Genomic DNA, 19,179 nt, shown 5'->3' with positions numbered 1-19,179 from the left:
GCGCTGATACAAGATGGGGGCTTCCCGAGCTGGGGCTTAGCTCACTGGGCCACGGTGCCAACTGCCCCCACCCTGAAGGCATTTCTTTCTTTCTTTTCTTTCCTTTTTTTTTTTTTTGACAGGCAGAGTGGATAGCGAGAGAGAGAGAGACAGAGAGAAAGGTCTTCCTTTTTGCCATTGGTTCACCCTCCAATGGTCACTGTGGCCGGCGCACTGCGCTGATCCAAAGCCAGGAGCCAGGTGCTTCTCCTGGTCTCCCATGCGGGTGCAGGGCCCAAGGACTTGGGCCATCCTCTACTGCCTTCCCGGGCCATAGCAGAGAGCTGGCCTGGAAGAGGGGCAACTGGGATAGAATCCGGCACCCCAACCGGGACTAGAACCTGGTGTGCCGGCGCCGCAAGGTGGAGGATTAGCCTGTTGAGCCACGGCTCCGGCCAGGCATTTCTTTCTTTGCTTGTATTTAAAAGGAACCTGCTTTTCCCTGGTAATTTTTTCCCAAGATTCTTTTTATTTATTTGAAAGGCAGAGTTAGAGAGAGAGAGGGAGAGACAGAGATCTTCCAGCCACTGGTTCACTCCCCAAATGACTGCAACAGCTGGGGCTGGGCCAGGCTGAAGCTAGGAGCCAGGAGCCTCATCTGGGTCTCCCATGTGGGTGCAGGGATCCAAGCACTTGGGCCATCCTCTGCTGCTTTCTCAGGTGCATTTGCAAGGAGCTTGATTGGAAGTGGAGCAACCTGGGTCTTGAACCAGTGCTGCAGGTGCAGGCTTAACCTGCCGTGCCACAACACTGGCCTTGGTCATTTTTCCAACAAATGGATTTTTTTTTAAAGATGGAACATAGAGCACACATAGTTGGAGGTTGGAAGAAGATGTGGCAGAAGCCTGCCCCCTCCCAGTAGTGTGTGGGGTGTGGGGTCGATGACTCTCACATCAAGGCAGGGAGGCCAGGTTCAAGGCCTGGGATGACTTGGGTGGGAGCAAAGGAGATGAGCAGGAGAGCAGGGCTGGCAGCCTCATCCTGGGCTGCCTCAGCCACCCGCCAGTCAATCAAGTCCAGTGATCAAACCAGGGTGCAAGGGGGTGAGAAGCGCACCCGCAAAGTCCTCGCCTGCCCCCTCTTGTCCCAGCGCTGCAGCGAGGCTGGGGCATGGTGGCTGAGACCCTGTAACTGGGGTAGAGGGAAAGACAGGAACACGCATGGCTTGCAGCCCACGATGCTCATGAGGCATTGTCATGTTCCTAGGATGACTTGTCACCAGACCCCTGCATTCGGGGCTCTCCCATTTCATGGATGGGAATCCTGAGGCTGCGAGAGAGTGCTCAGCCCGAGATCACTCAAGTCTGCTGAGTGTGCCTGTGGCTGGCATTGCAGCATAGCGGGTAAAGCCGCTGCCCCTGATGCCAGCTTCCCGCATGGGCACTGGTTCGAGTCCCGGCTGCTCTGCTTCTGATCCAGCTCCCTGCTAATGGTTGGGAAAAGCAGAGAAAGATGGCCCAAGTCCTTGGGCCCCTGTCACTCACATGGGAAACCAGCCTAGCTTCGGCCGGTGCAGCCATCTGGGGAGTAAACCATCAGATAGAAGATCTCTCTCTGCAACTCTTTCAAATAAGTCTTAAAAAACAAACAAAAACCCAAAAGTGTGTCTTTCTACAGTGCCAGCTTGCCTGAGTGTTCCGAGTTTTGAGACAAAAAGCTAGCTCAAGCCCCTTCCTCCAAATAGCTGAGGGGGAAGAAGAGGACAGGGCCCCCCAGTTGGGTGGTCCCACTGCGGAGCCCACTGCTTGCAGGCTGTTGCCTGGATGGCAACAACACCATGCTCTCCTATGATTTCCAGGTCCTAGAGTGTGCAGTGCCAAGGGCTGGCGGGGCTGGCGAGACACTCCATGTCAGGGGCTCCGAGAAGTGAAGCAAGTGGCCCAAGGTCACTCAGCAAGTCAAGGCCAAGAGCGGGCACCAGAACCCGGGTGTGCACCCTGGAGGCCTTCCTGCCTGGTCTGTGTCACCATCCACCTTCCTGCCTGCCTTCCGTCTTTGCCCCCGGGGGCTGGAGCTGGCAGTGCTGGACCTGTGTGGAAAACTCCAGGCTTTTCCAGAGGGAGCGTTTGGGTGTCCAGCAGGGCCCCAAGCGGCAGAGTCTGCTAGGAGGTGCAGCCAGAAGCGGCAAGTTCCCCCCACAGATCCGGCAGGAGTGGGGAGCCCACCACCAGGGGAGGGGGGCCCAGTCTCACCTCCCTCCCTGTTTGAACAAGCAGGGGTGGTGCTGGGGCCCTGCACAGCCTCCCCAGGTGGGCAGGGTGAGTGACAGTGGCAGGCCCCAGCCCTGGGCACTGAGGGTAACTGCTGTTGACAGATGAAGACGCAGCCCAGGCAAAAGCTACATCCTATTTGGCTGTTAATTTGGAAGCCTCTGGAGTGAATTCGGAAGCTCCTGCTCTCGTGGCCATGTGCAAAGTGGATCTGACTTTCAGGAAATGACCTGACGGGAAACCACATTACTTATCAGCTGTCTGGCACCCAGCAGCCTTCACACCCCCGCCCCAGCTCCCTCCTCCCCCCCAAACACACCTGGGGGTGGGGTGGGCACGGAGCAGGGGAGGGACACCTGCCTCCCCTCTCCCCTGGACTGGGTCATTCAAATCCAGACTCTGCAAACCACAGCCCCTTCCCACTCCATCCTGCCCTCTGCCCCCACCCCCACCCCATCCCCAATGTGGCAAGGTCACAGCTAAAAATGACTTTCCAGGTCAAGGTCAAAGAAAATCAAGAGCAGAAATTTTGTGATATGGAAATCCCATGACATTCAAATCCCCGGGGCCCACGAAGTGTCACTGGGACACAGCTCTGCCCCTCCCTTCCTCAGTTCCAGCAGCTTAGCAGAGCCAAGACCGAAAACACCAGGGCACTCCAGAAAGTTCTCGGGGAATGGAGTGAAAAGATACGTTTATTTCGGTGTAAAAAGATTTTCAAATCCAAGCGGTGTTTTTTCCTTGTGAGCATTTTCCATGCATTTTGAGGACCTTACACAGAGATTTCAATTCTTCTAGCACTGACACATCTTGTCCCCCCATTGCCCATGAACTTTTTGAAGCACCCTGGTATTGACCATCTGGCCCTTCAGAGAGAACTCACGTTCCCCCCACTGCAAGTGTTCAAAAGTCACAGTGGCAGGCGGCTGGTGCTGCAGGGAAGATGGTTACAAGGCTGCTTGGGCCACCTGTGACCCCCATGGGCGCGCTAGGCTCCACTTCCGGTTCCAGCTTCCTGTCCACGTGCACTGTGCAGGCAGCAGGTGATGGCTCCACTGCTTGGAGTCCCTGCCACTCGCACAGGAGACCCAGGTCGAGTTTCAGGCTTCACGTGTGGGCCTGCCTCGGCCCCAGCTGCCGTGGGTGTTTGGGCAGTGAACCAGCAGCTGGAAGATCTGTCCGTCTCTCACCTCTGTGCTTTTCAAAAACAGTGGAAATAAATGACTACAAAAATCAACAGGCAGGGGATGAGGCCAGGGAGGGGTGGTCCTGAAGCTCCCCTACCTCCACCAGGCAGGACTAGGAGATCTCTCTAGCTCCTTCCACACCCCCACCTCCCCAGGGCACAAACGGGCCATCAGACATTAAACTCCCACGCGTAGCACACTGGCCGAGGAGCAGCTCTAACCAGACCCTGTGCAGCCCGTGGAGCCGGCTGGATGACTCAGACCGCTTCCGTTCACACCTTCCTTCAGGGAGGAGTAGGAAGAGCCATGTCCTCTGTGACACCCAGGGGACACGCCCAGTGTGGGCCCCTGGCACCTGCACTCTAGACAGAAAGGTCCTGGTGGGAGTGACCCACGGGGACAGCCAGGGGGCTGGGAGGGGCTGGGAAGGGAGTGGGAACCTACCCTGGGCGCTAGGGAAAGCTTACCCAGGCCCAGCCCCCGAGCCGCTGGCTCCGGGCCCTGAGTGTGGGGAAGCTGTCAAGTTTCCTGGGTGATCTGAATGCTCCGCTGGGCTGTGAACCTGGGATGCCTGGGCAGGAGCCAGGCGGAGTGGGCAGGAGGGGGCCCAGGCAGCGCAGGGGACAGACAGGGCAAAGTCTGGGGTTCCCTGGGGGGAGGAGGGAGCCCAGCACATCCCCCCAGTGCTCAGGCAGCCCCTCTCTGCCCCCACCCTCCCCCTTCCTGATAGCCCCTTATCTGGGCAGGAAAAGTGCTGATCCCATCAGACTGATTCACAAACCCAGCCAATGCCCCTGGCTCAGGAAAAAGAAGGCCCCTGGGGGTGTGAAGATAAGGACGGAAATGACCACCTCCCTACCCCGCACCAGTCAGTTGGGGTTTAATCCAGGCCCAGAGCCCTTCCTGACCCCAGGAAGGGGAGGGGGCTCCAGGTCTTGCTCTGCCAGGGTCCAGCCTCTGGGCCCTCCCGGTGCTCTGGGGAGCGAGGGCACTGTCTCCGATGGCTCGGGGAATGGCCTCTCCCGCTGTCCACTGTCCGTGGAGGCAGGGAATAGAGTTAGCACCCACGCTCGGGAGCCCTGACAGCCGGTTTAACAAGGTGTCCAACATCCCATTTCCTCTGCACTTCCTCTCGCCTTAATCCTTTTATGCGAAACTCACTCAGGAGCAAGCCCTGTGAAATTGAGGCCTCTCTGTACACCGGTCTGCCTGCTCCCTACCCCTCCCACAGCTCCCGCTCACAGCCTCCTCCCAGCCCAGCTGCTCCCTGTGGAACACGAAGGGCTGGGTGGGGGGCTGGGGAGGGGAAGGGGATCCCCTAAATCCTGCAGGATCGAGTGCCGATGGGGCCCTCCAGATGGGGGGCTGACAGTTGCTGACCCAGGGCTGGGGCCTCCACTGGCAGCTCAGGCCTGAAGCTAGGTCCACGTTTGATCACCCTCCCTCTGCTTGGGTTGGGGGCTCTCAGGCCTGGAGTCAGAATTAGAGAAGAGGAAGCTCCGAGGGACTCCAAGGAGATCTCTGGCCCTGTGCATCTCAACCTCTGGCCCTCTCCACTCAGGGAAAACCAATTCAGCCTTTTAACACCCAGGGGGACTGAGTCCTCCAGCCCCCAGCCAGAGCTCATAGTCTGGGTTATGGAGGGGGGGCCAACAACAAGGAGAGGCCATTGGAAAGGTGGGGGGGGGGGTTGGGGCCAGCCCTCCACCTTCCTGGCCTGGTCCCCTCTGCCTCCCAGCCAGGGGCACACAGCCACTTCCCCTGAGGCACAGGAGGGCCAGCAGCCTCCTCTGTCACTCACCTGGCATATTGTGGGGACCCACCCCTTCCGAGCTGAGGTACAGAGGAGGGCCAAGCCCAGGCCCCTCCTCCCTATGCTCTTGCAACCTGCCTTTGCTGGGGGCACAAGACAGGTGAGAGTCACATCTGGACAGGTGGCAGGTTAGGAAAAGGTAGGTGTGGCTTGGAGGGGCGGGTCGTGGAAGGGCAAGGACCTCTCGGGCAGCAACTGTCCCCACTGCTTCTCCTCCCTGGGCACAGAGCTGGGTAGCCGAGCCCCGCACGTGGACAGGTGGCTCTGCCAGTCTCGGCCTTGTCCAGTCTCCTCAGCCCCACTGCCACCCTGAGACCCCGAGGAGGTCAGTTGTCTGGGAGGGGCTGGCAAAGAGGAAGATGATGGGGACAGAGTCCCGGGAACAGAAAAAACAAAACAAAACGAAAGAAAGAAAAACCACGAGCAGACCCTGAGGGACAAAAGGGGCCAGAGAGACGCTCAGAGGGCCGGGGAGAGGAAGACAGAGTGGCCTCCGAGGAGTCCTGATCTTTAAAGCTCACTGATAAAAAGCTTGTTCCAAAGACAAATTCTTTCAAACCAACAGCTCCAATGAGACCTCCGTCACTCCCGCGCTGCAGCTCAGCCCTTCTCTCCAGCAAGAAGAGAGAACATCTTCATCCTGAAGCGCCTCCTGCTCCCTCTCCCCTCCCCGTAACCAGCTGGGCGCCTCCACTGCCCCACCCCCGCTGCCCCCTCCCAATTCCGGCTTCCCTGGTCCCTGGTCCCTGCTGCTCTCTCCTTCCCCTGGCCTCTTGTTTTCCCTCCCTCACAGGGCCTCTGCCGGGGCTGCGGGCTTTCTGGCCTAGATTCCAGAAGCACTCCTATCAGCCAGAGCTTGTGCACCGGGGAAACCGAGGCAGGAGTGCCCCTTCTTCTCCTCCCTCCCCCATCCTCGGGGGTTCTGGGAACAGGCTTGGCCCCTGCCTGGCCCTGGGCACCTAAGCCAGGTCTCCTTTTGGATTAGGAGCTGGGCCTTCTCTCCCTGCTCTGCCTCTCCTTTCCCAGCTGTGGTGGACGCCAGACAACCTCCTCCCGCCTCCTGCTGGCTCAGCACTGAGATCTGCCAGGTGCCACATTTGGAAAACACAGCTGCCAGGTCCCCCTCTACCTGCCCACTAGCTAACGGCATCTTAGTCCAGGGTCCAGAAAAGAATTCCATATCCTTTTGCTCCCAGAGTCCCTCCACTGACAAAATCTTTGCTCCCTTCAACACCTCTCTCTCTCATTTTCTAGAGCACCCCTTACTTATGCTTCAAGGCTTTACAACTGCCACCTCCCCCAGGAAGCCTTCCTGACTTCAGGGTTCCGTTCGCACACAAGAGTGGGTAGCACCATAGCAACGTGTATGGTCTGTGGGTCCATCCCTGATGAGGCTGTGACCCCCTGAAAGCATCAACTTCATCATTTTATTTAACAGATGTTTGTTGCGCACCTACTGTGTGCCAGGTATTGACTTAGTTACACAGAGATTCAGTTCCTCAGCAAACACCTTCATCTGTGCCAGGCTGGGGACAGGACAGTGATCCGAACAGACAGTTCCTCCCCTGCCGGCTTACACCCTGGTGGGAGACGTGGAGGCCCCAGCTCCCATCTAGGATGCAAGGGCATTGGTGGAGAAAAGTGAAGGATGCTCTGAACCCTCAAGGAGGACACGGAACCCAAGGCGAGGGTTGCAAAGGCTTCCCGGAAGGGCCTGAGTGGGGTTTATGCAGGTAAAGGAGAGGGAAGAGGAGGCCCTAGGCCAAGGGCATTGGCAGCAGGAGCGAGCCTGGCTTATCAGGAGGCCACGAGATGCAGGCAAGGCAGGAGACTGTTGGGAATGGCAGGTGGGCAGAGCTGAGAGTGGCTCCTCAGTTACCACCTCTCTCTGGGCCATGGTCGGAGCCAGGTGCAGTTCTTGACATTGAATGACTGGAGTCCACACCCAGCAACACCAGCAGCGCATTAGAGATAGAAGCCAAGATCACAAGGACGAAGATGAGGTTGCTTGCCTGGGGGCAGGCAGTGTGCTGCTGCCGGTTAAGCCGTGGCCTGCAATGCACACGACCCGTATCGGAGCTGTTCTGAGTCCTAGCTCCTGTGCTTCCGATCCATCACTACTGAGGAAGACGGTCCAAGTACTGGGGCCCCCGCCAGCCACATAGGAGACCTGATGGAGTTCCTGGCTCCTGGCTTCAGCCTAGCCCAGCCCTGGCTATCACAGCCATTTGGAGAGTGGAGCAAGGAATGGTGAGATCTCTCTCTCTGTCATTCTACCTTGCTCATCTGCCTTGTGTCCAGCACTGTGCCACGTGCTGTCAGGGTCCTCACTATTCCTAGCAACCACGCACAGGATGGTCGTGCTGATGCCCTCAGCCCGATGGGCGCACTAAGGCTCAGAGAGGTCGAGGGAATTGCCCAAAGCCACACTGCGGCCAGGATTTGAACACAGGCTTCCTGACAGCCTAGCAGCCTCTCCCCAAAGAAGAGCTGGGTTTTGCGTCCTGGGGAGACCCTAGGGGCCCTGGCTCTCTGAGCTGCCACCTTTCGTCCCTCCCTGCCCTAGAAACCTGCTGCCTCCTCTCCACTCACAGCCTGGATACTTCCGTTCCTCCCCAGCCTGTCCCCTCCCCTCAAAAGGAGAAAAAACGGAGAGGAAATGGATCTTTAAAGATACATGTATCCATCACCATTATTTACATTCTAATGCGCCTCTGTGGCTCAGCTCCAGTGGGGGAAATGTAAATCAGGTGGACACCGCTCCAAAAGCCCTACAGAGCCGGGCTCCCCCAAATTAGAATAGAAAATGCTCTTTTAAAATGCACCTTTAATATGTAAAAGCCCGCCAACCTGGGCTCTAAATAAACCAAACTTGAACCAGATGCCAGACAGAGCAGATGAAGGACAGGTGCATGGAGGGTCCCGGGCCGGGGAATGCGGCCTAAGCAGCTATTTATATTAATGCAAAGAAAGTTCCACATTCCTCCCCTTGATATATGCTGCAGTGGGAGGTGGTTTCTGCCCCACCAGCGAGAATGAAGCGCACAGCTCATGATGGGCAGGGCACGTGTGCGGGATAAAAAAGCTCTGGGTGTAATGGATGTCTCGGCCGCGCATTCTCGCAGGCTTTGCCTTAGATCTGCTGATGACAATGAGAAAACACTTACTCAAGGCTGGATTCTGTTCGCCAGGCTCCCAGTCACAGCTCCCAGTCCCGAGAGAACGCACCTGCCTCCACACAGGCCCAGCAGAGCCCCAGGCTGCCGTGGAGCCCGTGAGGGGTCCCTGGTGGGGGATGGGAGTCTAGGGGGCTGCTGGCTGGGGTCCGGGAATGCTTGTGTGTGCCGGCTAGACCCAGAGGGTGTGTCCTTTCCATGGGGGCAGCTAACTGTCCAGATTCCCTTCAGACAGCCTCAGGGCTGGGGCCGGCGCTGTGGTGTAGTGGTTTAAGTTGCCGCCTGTGACGCCGACATCCCATATAGGCGCCGGTTCGAGCCCTGGCTGCTCCACTTTCCAGCCAGCTCCTTGATAATAGCCTGAGAAAAGCAGCAGCAAATTTCCCAAGTGCTTAGGCCCCTGCCACCCTTATGGGAGACCCAGATGGAGTTCTAGGCTCCTCTCTCTTTCTCTGTCCCTAAAATAAAAAAATACATCTTAAAAAAATCTGCTTATTTATTTGAAAGGCAGAGTGAGAGAGGGAAAGACAGAGCTCTTCCATCTGCTGGTTCACTCAACAGTTAAGACTGGGCCAGGGTGAAGGCAGGCGTCCAGAACTCCATCTGGGTCTCCCATGTGAGTGGCTGGGGCCCAAATACTTGGAGCACTTTCCACTGCTTTCCCAGACTCATCAGCAGGGAGCTGGATCGGAAGTGGAGCAGCCAGGACGTGAACCAGTGCTCATATAGGATGTGGGCCTCATGGGTGGCGGCCTAACCCACTACACCACAATGCCAGCCCCTATTTCTTAATCCCAGGCAGGCGCCATTCATTCCCTGGGCAGAGCAGCCCCAGGACCCTCTGCAGGACTGGAGGAGAGGCAGTAGGGTGTGGAGGTCCTGGAGATCCTTAGAGGAGGGAGCAGAGCGTGAGCCAAGCAATCAGCTGCGCCCAGCGCCTAGCAGGGGGAAGCAGCCAGCCCGAAGGCCCTGTTACAGCCACGGGCATGAGACATGAGGGAGCGAGGGGAGAGACCCAGCGGTGGCTGCGATGTTGGTTGTGAGAGGTAACGAGAAGCCTACAGTCCCGGGCAGATGGGCAGTCGGTACAAGCTCATGCAGCAAGTCTGCAACAGGAGCTGTGACAAACGCTGTAGGGTACGCAGACCAGGACTGGCAGGGAAGTCAGAAAGAAGAAACAACAGTTAGCCTCAGGCTTTTGAAGTCGTGGAACAGCATCTTAGATGCATGGAACAGGGGCCGACGCTGTGGCCTAGCAGACTAAGCCTCTGCCTGTGGCGCCAGCATCCCACATGGGCACTGGGTCAAGCCTCAGCTGCTCCACTCTGAGCCAGCTCTCTGCTAATGTGCCTGGGAAAGCAGTAGAAGATGGCCCAAGCGCTTGGGCCCCTGACCCATGTGGGAGACCCAGAAGAAGCTCCTGGCTCCTGGCATCAAACAGGCTCAGCTCTAGCTGTTGCAGCCATTTGGGGAGTGAGCCAGCGGATAGAAGACCTTTCTGTGTCTCTCCCTCGGTCTGTAACTCTACCTCTCAGATAAATAGACAAAGGGAACAGTGTGTACAAAGAGAAGTCTATGCCCAGCTTGATGTGATGAGGGACTGAGGCTCAGGGGTACTGGACAGGAGCTGCAGGAAGTGCGGTTGCAGAGGGAGGTAGGCACCAGCTCACTGGGAGCCTTTTGGCTAAAATGAGAAGCAAAGCGTGTATTCCGTGGGGTACAGAGGACTACCAGGTTGAAGGACTGATTTCCCGGACTGCAGCTGGGCAGGCCTCTGACCTGAAGGTGCACCTGTCTCCACGCTGGCTCCACCAGTGCCCTGGTCTGGGTAAGAAATAAGCAGCACTAACCGGACGCTCTGTTGGGAGGACTGGGCAGGCCGATCGGGCTTCGCTGCGGTAGCAAACACCACCACCTCCTCCGTGGCGGAGCGCAGCAACTATCTGCAGTTTTGCTCATGCAAATTCTTTCCTGTTTTTGTTTTTTAAAAAAGATTTATTTTATTTATTTGGAAGGCACAGTTACAGAGAGGGAGAGAGAGGAGGAGGAGGAAGAGAGAGAGAGCGATCTTCCATCCTCTAGTTCACTCCCCAAATGGCCTCAATGGATGGGGCTGGGCCAGGACAAAGCTTGGAGCCAAGAGCTTCCTCCAGGTCTCCCATGTGGGTGCAGGGGCCCAAGCACTTGGGCAGCCTCTGCTGCTTTCCCAGGTGCACTAGCAGGGAGCTGGATCAGAAGTGGAGCAGCCAGGATGTGAACCGGCACCTATATGAGATGCCGGTGCTGCAGGTGGCAGCTCAACCCATTGCACCACAATGCCAGCCCCTGCTCATGCAAATTCTGCTGTGGGTGTGGGCAGCTCTCCAGGGAAGCTGCCACCATGTGGAAGCTGGGCATTCCAGGCCAAGTCCACCCAGCGCATCCCTGCCGACAGCTGTGCCCTGGGAAGAAGGAGTACGGCAGAGTACATAGGTGCCTGAATCCTTCCACGTGGAGGCGCCACACAGCTCTGGTTTCATTGGCTTAAACAGGTCACGTTGGCCACACCTAACTTCAGTGGTGCAAAGAATACAGTCACAAGCAGAACCCAAGATAACTGCTTTCCTGTCATGCTCCTTGCAATGCTGTAACTTGGGGATCCCAAGATCTCATGAGAGGTCGGCATTGGGGTAGGAGTTAGGTCACCACTTGGGAAGCTCAAACCCCATATTGGAGTGCCTGGTTCGCGTCTTGGCCCCTCAGCTTCTGGGTTGGCTTCCCGCTAAAGCACACTAGGTAATGGCTCAAGAACTTGGGTCCTTGCCATGTACATGGGGGACCCAGATGGAATTCCTGGTGCCTGACTTCAGCATGGCCAAGACCTGGCTGTTATGGGCAGTTGGGGAGTAGGCCAAACAATGGAAGAGCTTTGTCTGTTTGTCTCTCTCTGGCTCTCAAATAAAATGAAAAATAATTAACTAATTTTTCAGAGGGGCTGGCATGGCTGCACAGCAGGTTCAGTTACTGCTTGGACGCTGGCATCCCATATCGGATATCAGTTGAAGTCTCAGCTGCTCTTCCCATCCTGCTCCCTGCTACTGAGCATGGAAAGCAGCAGCAGAAGGCCTGAGTGCTTGGGAGACCTGGATGGAGTTCCAGGCCCCTGGCTTTAGCCTGGCCCAGCCATGGCTGTTACAGCTACTTGGGGAGTAAACCAGTGGCTGGAAGTTATCTCTGTGTGTGTAATAAAATAAATACTTTTAAAAGAGAGAGAGAGAGAGAGATTTCACCAAGGGCTGTGACTTCCAGGAAAAGGTGGGATGCTGGCAGTGTGGAGGATGGAGATAGGGACCCCAGTGGAAGACAAGTCCTTCACCCAGAATGTCTGCAAACCATTTAGAAGGGCTTGGCTGTGCCAATGGTCCTGGTGCGGAATGAGGAGTGGGGGGCTGCGAGGAAGTTGTTAGTTCAGGCTCCATGTGAATATCTTCTGTTCAATCTTGATTTTTTAAAAGATTTATTTATTTATTTGAAAGGCAGAGTTACAGAGAGAGAAAAGGGGAGAGAGAGAGAGAAAGAAAGAGAGAGAGAGAGAGAGAGAGAGAGATCTTCTATCCACTGGTTCACTCCCCAAATGGCTGCAACAGCTAGGACTGGGCCAGGCCGAAGCCAGGAGCCAGGAACTTCTTCTGGGTCTCCCACATGGATGCAGGGGCCCAAGCACTTGGACCATCCTCCACTGTTTTCTCCAGCACATTAGTAGGGAGCTGGATTGGAAGTGGAGCAGCAGGGACTTGAACTGGTGCCCATATGGGATGCCGGCGCTTCAGGCCATGGCTTGAGCACTGTGCCACAGTGCCGGCCCGTCTTGATTCTTCAATTAGAAAGCTTGGGTTGGGGCAGGGGTTGTTGCCCTGCAGGCTAAGCTGCCATTTGGGATGCCTGCATCTCATTATCAGAGTGCCAGTTTGCATCCCAGCTACTCCACTTCAACCCAACTTCCTGCTGATACATCCCAGGAGGCAGTGGTGATGGCTCAGGTGCTGGAGCCCCTGCTACCTACATGGGTGACCAGGATGGCGTTCTGGCTCCTGGCTTTAGCCTGGCCCAGCTTCAGCTATTATAGGCATTTGGGGAATGAACCAGCAGGTGGAAGATCTATCAGTTGCTCAGCCTCTCAAGTGAAATAAGAGAGTAAACATTTAAAAAATATGTAAGAAAGCTCTGGTTGGCAGAAAAGGAAAGTGTGGGTAAAAGATGTCAGGGAGGGCACACAGAGAGAGAGAGAGACAGAGAGAGAGAGAGAGAGAGAGAGAAATTTAGTTACTACTTCTCTCCCCAAATGCCTACAACAGTCAGGTCTGGGTCAGGCCAAAGCCAGGAGCCCAGAGCTCCATCCAGGTCCCCCACACTGGTAGCAGGGACCCACACATGGGCCATCATCCTCTGCCTTCCAGGCTCATTTGCAGGAAACTGGTTCGGAGGTGGAGGTGGGAGTTGATCCCGGCGCTCCCATATGGGATGTGAGTGTCCCAAGTGGCCACTTATCCCACTGCCCCACAGGGTATACCTCTAGGGCTGGGCCTGAACCCAGAGACCTGACTCTGCTCTGTCCGGAAGCTGGTGGCGGCAGGTGTGGGAGGTGGGAGAGGGTGTGTGTGTGTGCGCACATGCGCGTGCGTGAGGGTGCTCTGGCAAAGCGAGGGTGAGGGCAGGATTCTCCAACTGCCCTGGATCCCAGAGGACCTAACAGGTGAACACAAGGCCAACACAGCTCCTTTCAGAGCCGTCTGACTGGTCAGGCACACGCCACAGCCCTTAGCTCTGCCCCTGACCCCTCCTTGCCTCCGAGGGGGTAGGGTGGTGAGGGTGGGGTCATAACCCCCTGCCTCCTCCCTCAGACACCTCCAGACCGCTTCAGGGTTTGGCTCCCAAGAAGTGTAACTGACTCCACAAATCATAGGTTGCAGGTGAGGCCAGAGGGCATGCACAAGGGAGCTGGGAATCCAGGGGCTGTGCGCTGGGTCCCTGGGAGGTGGCCCTGTGCCCAGCTCACTCCCAAGGGCTCACGGGAAGGCCAGGGACCAGCATGGTGCTGGAAGCTTGGGGCGGGGACAGGGGAGAGCAAGGTCAAGAGGAAGAGGCAGCGAAAGAGGTCAGGAGAAGAAAAGAAAGGAGGGAGAGGGAAATCGAGGCAAGAGAGGGCGAAAGGGGGAGGGACCAACAAGGAGGAGGAAGTGGAGGGGTAGGGGGCGCAGGGGAGGGAGGGGGAGGAAGGGGATCGAGGAGGAAGAGGAGCAGGGCGGAGCTGTGGTCCTGTGGGGCATCGCCAGGGAGTCAGCAGCCGCTCTGCCATAAAGGGGAGCACAGTAGGCCGCTTGGAAGATGTATTGGGCCCCGCAGTGCCATTGTCTTCAGAAGGAATTAAAAACAAATTGCTGAGGGCCGGCACATAATTTAAAGACTCGCGGCAATTTTATGACTTGCTAATGTTCCTAATTACATGCCCGTGAAAGGCTTAATTAATTGGGGGATGTAGCAAAAAGTGGAGCCTGTGTTTGTTATCATGGTTCCACTGCATTGATTTTAGTGCCTATGGAGAATTTAGGGCCTCTTTATTTGCACAAAGAAAATGCAAGTCTCTCGAAAAAATGCACATTAAGATCAACCCCTCGCTGCTATCTAATATACTTTCCTCTACTTAACCAAAGCGCTTGTAATCATATTTTGTAAATGTTGGTGCCGTTAATTGCTTTGTGAGGGAAAATAGGTTCCGCGTGGCTGGTTGTGGAGAATTTTATAAAGTTCGTTCCTGGTGCCCCATTCCAGGGGACTTGTCCCAGGAAACTCGCGGAGAAGTTGGGACGCCCGGCCTGGTGAGGTGGCATGGTGGCGAGGTGGCGTGGTGGCAAGATGGTGAGGTGGTGAGGTGGCGAGGTGGCGTGGTGGTGAGGTGGCGTGGTGGCAAGGTGGTGAGGTGGTGAGGTGGCGAGGTGGCGTGGTGGCGAGGTGGCAAGGTGGCGAGGTGGCACAGTGGCCAGTGTCCGGATGGTGAGCTGAGGGCAGGGAGGCTCCGGCGGCGCTGGGAGTGATGGTCACAGGCCCAGAGGAAGGCCACACAAGGGACACTCCTCTCAGCCCTGCAATGGGAATCGGGGGTAAGGCACTGGGCTTCATTGAGTCCCAGTCCTTCACCTGTGAAATGGGGCCACGATCCCTACATGGCCGAGATGGCCACAGCGAAGTCACACAGCCTGATCTCGGGCTGGGGGGTGTTTTTTCATCAGCTGCTATCACCTCTCTCTTCCATCTTCAGGGGACCTCAGGGAAGTCCTCCTCCCAGCCGAGGGCAGGGGGCTGTGTAGGTCAGAGGTTCGACCACCACACACTCCAGAGAGGCCCAAGGAGCCTCAGGGGAGACGGGGCGGGTCCTGGAGGTGGACGGGAAGTGAAGCCCAGGCTCCGCAGAAACTGTGCCTGGCCGGGCTCCCTCCCGGAGGGGCCTGGCCTCTCCCTGCTCCAGAACCTTCCCAGGGGCTGTCCCAGTGTGTGGCTGCAAGCTGCGGCAGGATGGGGGCCCCGCCTCCCAGCTCCGCAGCCCCAGGCGCAGGCTTAGTGGGCACTGAGCATTTAACTGGGCGACACCAGCATTTGACTGGGTGAATCACTGTACCAGTGAAGGAAGAAGTCACTGGGGCAGTGGGGCTGGGCCTGCAGGCTCAGGGCCTCACGTGTGCCTCTGGGCGGAACCAGCAGCTTCTCCCCATCCCCGCCCCCACCCCGGCTCACACATCCTGCTCTGGGAGCCCTCCCTGGGCCAGGAGGGTCTCCTGGGGAATTTGGGGTGGAGTCCCGGGCTCTCACCCCCACTCCACCATCAGGCCTCCTCCTGCGGTCTTCCCCCCCCCACAAGGTGGCCAAAGAAATCTTTTTTTAAGAAATGTACACATACATTCTCTTGGAACATAAATAGCACCACTGGAAGAGACTTCTAATGAAGGAGGGTGTGTGTAGATTTCCTGTAAATTTTAGCAACCTTCTGCTCTTTTGCCTTCTTTTTTTTTTTTTTTTTAATTTATCTATTTTTTTTTTTTTTTATTTGACAGGCAGAGTTAGACGGTGAGAGACAGAGACAGAGAGAAAGGTCTTCCTTCTGTTGGTTCACTCCCCAAATGGCCGCCACGGCCGGCGCTGTGCAGATCCGAAGCCAGGAGCCAGGTGCTTCCTCCTGGTCTCCCATGCGGGTGCAGGGGCCCAAGCACTTGGGCCATCCTCCACTGCCTTCCTGGGCCACAGCAGAGAGCTGGACTAGAAGAGGAGCAGCCGGGACTAGAACCCGGCACCCATATGGGATGCTGGCACCGCAGGCGGAGGATTAACCAAGTGAGCCACAGCGCCGGCCCCGGAAGAAATCCTTTAAACGTGCTAATCATCTCCTATTAAGTTCCTGCTTAAAGACTTGGAGGCTTCCCATGGCACTTAGATTAAAGGCCAGGCTCCTCACTGGCCTCTTACAATGTTCTTACCTTTTTCTTTATTTTTATCTGGGGAGGGGAGGGAGTAAGGGATGGAGGGAGAGAGAGAGAGAAAGAGAGAAAGAAAGAGAGAGAGAGAGAGAGAGAGAGAGAGAGAGAGAGAGAGAGAGAGAGAGACTGACAGATCCCTCATGCTCCCACGCACTGGTTCACTCCCCAAATGTTCACAACAGCCAGGCTGGGTCAGGCCCAAGCCCAGGAGCCAGCAACTCCATCCAGGTCTCCCGTGAGGGGGCAGGGACCCAAGTACGAGAGCCTTCACAGCTGCCTCCCAGGGTGCACATTAGCAGGGAGCCGGGGTCAGAAGGAAAGCTGGGGCTGGAACCCAGGCACAGGTCATGGCATGTCACTCCAAGTGGCGCATTAACCACTGCACCAAACATGTTGCCCACCGCCAGCCTCCCTCCTCTCTCCTCCCTCAAGGCCACCCCTGCTAGAACACTGTGGTCTTTGCTCAACCACAGGCCAAGTTCAAGGCTGCCTTGGGGCCTTTGCACCTGCTCTTTCCGCTTCTCCAGCATCTTTGCCGGTTCCTTCTCATTCAAGACCTCAAAAGCCTTTCCTCCCAAGCACTGCCCTGACCACCAGTCTGATATCACTTCTGTAGTCCCCTTAATTCTCTCTTGAACCATATTTTTTGTTGTTCTCGCTCTGATAACTCCTTGATAAAAAACTTGCAGGGATCTCCCCCTGCTGCTCCTCATTGTGGCAGTCTTGTGCTCACGGCTGCTTCTCCTTGTGTGAGGTGTAGTTTGAACAACTTCATCTGTGAGCATCTGAAGAGGGATGGGCTGGAGGGGTGCCCACCCCCCAAGCCCCAGCACCACCAGAGAAGACTTTGTATCTCTCCCAACCCAAAGGCCCATTCCAGCTCAGATCCATTGTAGTTCATTTGTGCCTTGGGTTTTCAAAGCCCTGTGGAGTGAGAAGTGCCCGCCCATAGGAAGTCGGGACTCTGGGTGTAAGACTCTTGAGAGAGGCTTTTGGCCGGCGCCGCGGCTCAATAGGCTAATCCTCCGCCTTGTGGCGCCGGCACACCGAGTTCTAGTCCCGGTGGGGACACCGATCCTGTCCCGGTTGCCCCTCTTCCAGGCCAGCTCTCTGCTATGGCCCGGGAAGGCAGTGGAGGATGGCCCAAGTGCTTGGCCCTGCACCCGCATGGGAGACCAAGAGAAGCACCTGGCTCCTGGCTTCGGATCAGCGCGGTGCGCCAGCTGCATCACGCCAGCCCCAGTGGCAATTGGGGGCGTGAACCAACAGCAAAAGAAGACCTTTCTCTCTGTCTCTCTCACTGTCCACTCTGCCTGTCAAAGAGAGAGAGAGAGAGAGAGAGAGAGAGAGAGGCTTTTGATTTTCATGAGAGCAGGTGAAGGCAGGAACACTCAAGTCCCTGCTGGTTTCTTTTGCACTACTGATGACGTGGCTGTTCAACGGGATTTTGTTTTTAAAGATTTGTATTTTTATTTATTTGAAAAAAGAGAGTTACACGGACAGAGGGAGAGACAGAGAGACCATCCATGTGCTCCATGTGCTGGTTCACTCCCCAAATCAGCAGGGAGCAGATGGGAAGTGGCGCCGCTGGGACTTGAACCTGCACTCCCAAGGGATGCTGGCATTGCAGTCAGCAGCTTAACCTGATGCGCTACCACGCCGACCCCCTGTTGGATGGTTTTGGCTTTCTGTGTCAGCCGTGTGTGTGTCAACCCTAGCTGGGCTTCTGACACTCTCAAGGCTTTCAAAACTCAACGTTGCATGTGGTCCAAGGCAGCAGCAGCAGCTGGCTGCTCTTCGGTTTGGACCTGAGGGTCCCCCAAGTAATGCCGCCTCCGCTGTCCCTGCAGTGGGATGCCTGCCCGTCTCGCCCCAAGGTTCTAGGTGTTTGGTGTTGGCAGGTGTTTTGCAGCAGGTCTGGTCCAATCAAGGACCTGGAAGTGGGCCAGGCACTCCCATGCAGGCCACCTACTTTGGTTACCTGTGACCCTTGCTATTTCTTGCAATGACAACAGCCATGGCTTGCACTGTTCACGACCTGCCTTCTCCAGGCGGGATGTCAGTGCAGGGAGGGCGGCCCCTTGCCTGCCCTGCTCGCTGCCTGCTCCCACTACCACAGTCCCCTGCTGCACAGACAGAGCTGCACCCTCCATGGTGGCCCCAGCAGATAACACAGCTGAAAGATTCCTAGTGCCTAGTGACGTCACAGCCACAGTAGCGTCAGCAACACTTTGCTTGCGTGTCTGTGGGGATGCTGTGCAGACACACCCACTGCACTGCCAGTCACAGGAAAGCCTGGCAGATACAGTCGCGCACAGTACATCATACTTGGTCCTGAGACCACACGGCTGTTACTGGCTTGCATGCTTCTATCCCGGACTTTTTATCCTTTACAATGTACTCCTCCTGCGTAGTGAAGTTTGCTAGGGCCGGCAACGTGGCCCAGCACGTTCAGCTGCTGCCTACAATGCCAGCATCTCATTTCACAGTGCTGGTCTGAGTCCGCTTCCCATCCAGCTCCCTGCCAACATGCCCCTGGGAAAGCAGAGGAAGACAGCGCAAATACGTGGGCCCCTGCCACCCACGTGGGAGACCCGGATGGAGGGCCAGGCTCCTGGCTTCTGCCTGGTCCAGCCCTGGCCATTGTGGCCATTTGAGGAGTGAACAGTAGATGAAAGCATTCTCTCTCTCTCTCTCTCTCTCTCTCTCTCTGTTACTCTCTCCTTCAAGTAAATACATGTATTTTAAAAAATAATAAATAATTGCTGTAAATGCTGTGCCTGGCTGTGCCACCAGCAGCCTCACGTGCCTCCTGCTTCCTTGATGGCAACAAGAAGCCATGTCGAGGGACTGGCCTATGTCACCCAGCAAGGGCAAGGGCACCTAGGACATCCACACAACAACGAGGTCCCCAAATGGAGCACTTTTCAGAACACATCCTCCTCGTGAAGTGGCACCCAGCTAGGCTTTGCTGGAAGACCTGGGTTCAAATCCCACCTTAGCAACACGGAGAAGTCCCTTGGCTTCCCCAAATTCAGTCTCCTCATTTGTTTTTGTTTTTAATTTTTTTTTTTTTGACAGTAGAATTATAGACACACAGAGAGAGAGGACAGAAAGGTCTTCCATCCGTTGGTTCACTCCCCAAATGGCTGCTATGGCCAGCACTGCGCCGACCTGAAGCCAGGAGCCAGGTGCCTCCTCCTGGTCTCCCACGTAGGTGCAGGGGTCCAAGCACTTGGGCCATCTTCC

The sequence above is a fragment of the Lepus europaeus genome, chromosome 18, assembly GCF_033115175.1.
Source record: "Lepus europaeus isolate LE1 chromosome 18, mLepTim1.pri, whole genome shotgun sequence".
Classification (NCBI taxonomy): domain Eukaryota; kingdom Metazoa; phylum Chordata; class Mammalia; order Lagomorpha; family Leporidae; genus Lepus; species Lepus europaeus.
Note: the sequence above shows the minus strand (reverse complement) of the source record.